The sequence below is a fragment of the Nelusetta ayraudi genome, unplaced genomic scaffold, assembly GCF_046127955.1.
Source record: "Nelusetta ayraudi isolate G7.1 ecotype Tasmania unplaced genomic scaffold, CSIRO-AGI_Nayr_v1 ptg000071l, whole genome shotgun sequence".
Taxonomy (NCBI): domain Eukaryota; kingdom Metazoa; phylum Chordata; class Actinopteri; order Tetraodontiformes; family Monacanthidae; genus Nelusetta; species Nelusetta ayraudi.
This window is the reverse complement of record NW_027466121.1, coordinates 1,617,618-1,623,617: the sequence shown is the minus strand read 5'-3', so window position 1 is coordinate 1,623,617 and position 6,000 is coordinate 1,617,618.

Below are 6,000 nucleotides of genomic sequence, written 5' to 3'. Positions count from 1 at the left end.
CTGGCTGTGTCGTTTTCTAGCAATAAACTCATCCAAATTTAAAATTCTGGATATACATACATACATTTTCAAATTTTATTTGCACTGTGTTTAAGGAGCAACACGTCAAAGAAAACATCTCTAAGTTCTCATTAAGATTTTAAACACATTTGAAGATAAAAAAAAAAAAATGTTTATGTATTATTTAAGTGTATCAGACACATCAAGTAAAAGTACATGCAAGTGTTTCAAAGCCATGTCTGTAGAGATTTTTTAAATATAAGAACAGTGCAATTCAACAACAGACCAAGAGCATATAAGCAGAAGAAAACAATTTACCGCAGAAACATCTTCGTTGATCAACATCAAAATTTAAATCTTTGTTATCAACTGTAACTAGACACGCAATGCCACTCAGATTGACTCTGAGTTACATGAGGGAAATAGTTATTACCTGTTTAACTTATCAATGCATCCATCTGAACACATGCAAAACAGACACGTCATTCCTGTGCTGAATCTGTAATCACGATGAGAAGGCATTTTAAATGGCAGTTCTGTGCCATTCTGACGGCTGTACGCTAGGGGTCAGTGTTTACTAAACTGTAAAATAAATGTCATCAGTTGGTCGCTTTGACTTTCCAATACGCCATAGAAAATAGAATGTAAATAAATTCCACAGTACGATTGAGTAAAGCGGCGAATGAAACCACAGTACTTAATATGGTGTCACTTATTCAACTGGGTTACACACACAACTTCGTCAGTTCCACTTGTCTGCACATTTGTGTCCACTAAATTAACATCAACTCAAAATCCCAGCAAGACAGAAAAGTGTAATACACTACTCCAACAAAATGTGTTATTAATTATAATGTGCTTTATTGATCCCAACCTGGGAAATTTCATCCCTGCACTATGCCATGCAAGTCTATGGGGTGAAAAGTCAACTTTGTCCTAGAGACATGGGGCCACTTGCAGGTTCATCGGGGTCCCTCAAGACACAGCCACGTCAAATTTAGGGCTTCTAGCCCATGAGGAACCCCGAAACCCTAACCCTAATTCCAGCAGTAACCCTAACCCTAATTCCAGCCTTATCGCTAACCCTAATGCCATGCAAGTCTATGGGGTCAAAAGTCAGCTTTGTCCTAGAGACATGGGACCACTTGCAGGTTCATCGGGATCCCTCAAGACACAGCCACATCACATTCGGGGCTTCTAGCATGAAAAATTTTATTCCTTCAAGGTGGGGCGTGACAGAGAACGTTTGAGAACCACTGACTTAACCCATGCCCTGAGGGGGGCACCACACACAAATCCTTTGGTGATCAACCCTGCCAAGTCCAACCCTCAGGTCCCGTTTTTATAGACTTCAGAACAGCCAAGCCAGGGATCTAGGATTTTAGCAAGGGTGACACAGTGGTTTAGCGGTTAGCACTTTTGCTGCCAAGCAAATAGGTTGTGGCTTTGTCTCCAAGTGCCCTTTCTCCTTTTCTTCTCAATTTCTCTGTGTAGTTTGCATGTTATCCCTGTGTCTTTATCGGTTCTCTCTGGGTCCCCAGCTTCCTCCCACAGAGACACACGTTAGGCTAACAGAGCGCTAAATTGTCTGCAGGTCTGTGTGTGAGTGTGAATGTTTGTTTATCTCCTGGCCCATAAGTTAACTGGCAACTTGTCCAAGTTGTTTGGCATTTCCCACAAAGGAGCAATAACACGTTTCAATGAAACTTTAAATAAACAGCGGTTATCACACACATTCCCAGTGTCCCATAAATCCCAGTTCCCTTCTTCGTGAAGACTGGGGAAGTGGGTGTCCTGGGTAAACCGGTGTGTCTCACTTATTATTCTGTTGAGTTATATTTTGAGTTGAGTTATATGAGTATATTTTTACTCCTCTCATATTTAATTCACTAACATCATCTTCAGCCAACTTTAACATACAAAAGGCCAACACAAGCAAAGTCATTTGTTTGGACAAAGAGCATTAAAGCCATTGGAGAGACTTGAATTTCCACCTGGTTAATGAGACCCCTATTCTGAAAATGTCCATTTTCTTTTGAATAAACTGAGAAAGAAATGTTGGTAATAAATTGTGCCTGAATAAAGATGTCATACGACCAGGGATATACCGTTTTTCTCTTTTAAATGTGATTTTGATGGGACATTGTAATGAAAATCTTTTTTTTTTTTTTTTTTTTTTTACTACAGTGAAACCTAATGTTGTACTTTCTTGAGGGGGGACATCATGGGATTGTAAAGGGATTACATCCCCCACCCAACATACACACACACACACACACACACACACACGCAGACATGCGTACACACACAAGATAAATGCTTATGTAAGGAGCACACGCCGTTCAGTCGCATGGCTCCCATTCAAATGTGTGCGGTCTGTGTGTCATGCAAATTTTAATCAGCCAAATCCCTATCCTATGCTTCAAACTCTTATGCATGCCAAGCGTCACACATTCCATTCCCATATTTGACAATACGTCTGTGAAGGTTCTCAGTCATCCAATTGAGGCAATTGGACTGGTTTTTGCTATCTTTAAGGTGTTTCGCCTGTCATCCAAAAAGCTTCTGTAGTTCTAAAAGGGTTGGAGAGTCCCAAGTATTTAACAACCAGGAGGAGGTTGGAGGTGGGTCTAAAGGCTGTTGGTAACTTCCGATTGGCAAAGGTGTTCTAAGCTAATAGGCTGTGAACGGGAGCCTATTAGGGAAGGAGTGGCAGGGGGTTATCGCTACGAATTTACGCCAGATTTAGAACGACTACTGAGCAATGTAGTTGTTGTTTTGATAGTTGTTGTTTTTATTGGGCGCGGTTGTGTAGGGTTCTCATAACTCCTACCTTGTGCTCAAGAGGGTGTTGAGAGTTGAACAGTAAGCACTGAAGTGTGCGGGTGGGTTTTCTATAAACCTCAATGGTGAGCCTCCTGTCCTCCTCTACGATAGTATCTATGTAAATGCATCTGCTTAGAGTTTTGAAAATACTGACAAGATGCACATGTGAATATTATTTAAAAGTAGAGTAAATCAGCGATACAAATTGAAGAAAATTCAATTTATATACACACACACGGACACACACATATCGATGTGTTTGGAAACATATATATATATATATATATAAATATATATATATATATACACACACTTGGGGGTGCTATGGGATATGGCAATATATCGTTCTATATTGCGCAATACAAGAATCAATACACCAGTGCCAAATACTGATAATTTAATTAATTTAAAAAAAAAGGACGCTTCCAGTAGATTTCTCCGCACATTTCCAGTGTTACAACATTGTTCCAATGCTTTTAGAATCCAGATGCATGCTGTTGTGTTGTGGTGATGTTTCCAAACAAATTTGCAAAGACACTTGGATGTTTTTTGTGAGAGTGCTGTCGATTTCTTTCATGATTAACGTTCCCTGGCACGCCATCTTGTTTCCATAATGCTCTTTGAAGTTGATAGACCAAGCAGATGTGGTACAAAGGAGAAGACAAGCAAATGCAAAGTTGTATTATTATTTCATTACTTATTAATGAAATAATGAAATGTTCAAAACATGCCAGAAAAGTGTTAGAAGAAAATAACATTATGCAGTGGAAGAAACCTCAGATATGGATGGAAACCACATTTCTTTAAGTAATAAGTAAATAATTGAAGATAGTATTTTCTGAGTATATTTCAAAGGCAAAAGTGTATTTCAAACAAAGTCTAGAAAAATTGATATTCACAGAACTGTTGTATTGTGATATTATCATTATTGCAGAGAATTCTATCGTACTGTGAGGTACTTTGTAATTCCCGCCCTTACTAGAAAATCAAAAACTGTTTGCATATTAATTCCAAAAAGGAAAGGGTTAGGTTCCCTAACATTTCTGTTTGATGTCTGTAAAAGTAATTCAAATTGCTTGTGAGGGGTCACCGCCTGTTTCAGATTTGTGCATGTGTGTAGTGCAAATGTCGCCATAAGTCAGTGAGGGTTTATTGTAACATTACCAGGCTGATGAAACATGTTGTCCAAACTTTTTTAAAATTGTGCCATTAATCACTAGTGTCAGCTGTCACATGAACTGGTGCATACATATGTACTGAATTACCTTAATCAAAGTATCTTAAAATTGTGTCTGTTCTACATAGGCTTACGGCATCATTCTGGGGGTTTTAAAGCAGAGATTTGTTGTTGGAGGATGAAAACTTCTCTCCAGTCAAAAGTCTCTGTCGGAGATGTGCAGTAACATAGATCATTACTTTGTGTTCTCCGTATGAGATCAAATGAAGGCAGTATGTTTCAGGTAGTGTTCACGGCACTACCTGAAACATACATCAGAAATTATTTTTTAATGGTGCTGTGGAAGCATTCAACTTCAAATGGTCTTTGTTGGCTTGAACCCCGGCATTGCTGTGTGCAACCATATTTGTGTAAATGCATCTGCTTAGAATTTAGGCACAGGGATTTACCAACACTGACAACGTGCACATGTGATTATTCTTTACAAGTAGAATAAATCAGCAATGCAAATTGAAGAAAATCTCTTCCAGGCCTGCCAGGGTGCTTCTTGTAGTGATAAAAAGCAGCTGCAGGCACAACATGCAACTACTACAGGGTTGGTTTAAAAAAAAAAAAAAAAAAAAAAATACCCATGAGGAGTCATCAGACATTTAAATTGTACCAAGAATGGGCAAAGGATAGATGCAGGCCAGAAAATGACTTCCTTCTTCCTGATTATTCTTTGATTGTGCCAAACCAAGATTTATTTGAAATATCAGTTATACGTGTGTGTGTGTGTGTGTGTGTGTGTGTGTGTGTGTGTGTGTGTGTGTGTGTGTAAATTCCATGTTTTAAAGCAGAGTGGAGTGGCGGTGGCTTAATATTAGATGGCTGGCAGGTGCCTTGATTGGCAGGTGGTCAGTTGATTGGTGACTACTGCTCCACCTAGCTCCAGAGAGACTTGGTTTTTGTTGCATTGATAACTACGAATCAAAATAAATAAATAAATGAAAAGTGTGTTTTAATTAATATATGATGCCACACTGTCTGCGCATATCATGTAAATAGCATGTCTCATTTTCTGCATTTCTCTGTCATTCATACTGAAACACATTTTATAAAACATTAACAATAGTGTTTGTGTTGCTCTAACGATGTGGATTGCATCCTATATAGCGCAATGTTACCACTGGATTTTACAGTATATGTCATTATTAAATCAATTCTTAGCAATTTTATTTGGTGCCCAGGTAGTTTTTTTCAACTCTCTTTTAATTCATATTCCACATCTAGTTGTCATGACCCTTTCATTATTCTTAGTTTCTTCTCACCAGATTAAGAAAAAACATAAAATAGTATGGTCCCGGAAATTAAAATTCCATTACATCAGCTGCACAGCTTAACATTCTCTTCAGTTTGAATTTCCCCTCAACCTGTGTCCTACATACCCCTCACCACTCCCAGTTGGCTTTGTTTCTGCTTTGTTTACCTAATGAAAACTGTCTGTACATATGCAGCCCAAAGTCCGTCTCTTTTTCTTCTTTCGTAAACAAAGCTGAAAACTGTCACTTCTCTACCTCTCTTTGATCTTTACCTTTCAGGTGCTTTAATGTGAGTCACTATGAGAATGGCAACATGAAAAACTGAATACCCATAAAATGTATTAACCTATGGAAGGCCAAGATGGTGCCATAATTTTGTGATAAAATCATGATTTGAATGTTTTCCTCTTAAAAAGGCATGAATTTAATTTTTACTTTCTGTAGTCGATAAGACTGAATGAAATGTCACAAGCAAAACACATTCATCAATTTTAAATCAATTTTGGTATTTAAGGTTGGACAATATTAAACTTGTGAGAATTAAATAAAATGTCTGTACTAAAAGACATGGCAATTCAGCTACATATGCAACTGTATGTTTAATAACCAGCAATCATAAACCAGTAATTTCCAAACGCACAAGGATCCAACTTTGTCAGATTGAGAAGGTCTTGTGGTTCATCAGATGATCTTTGA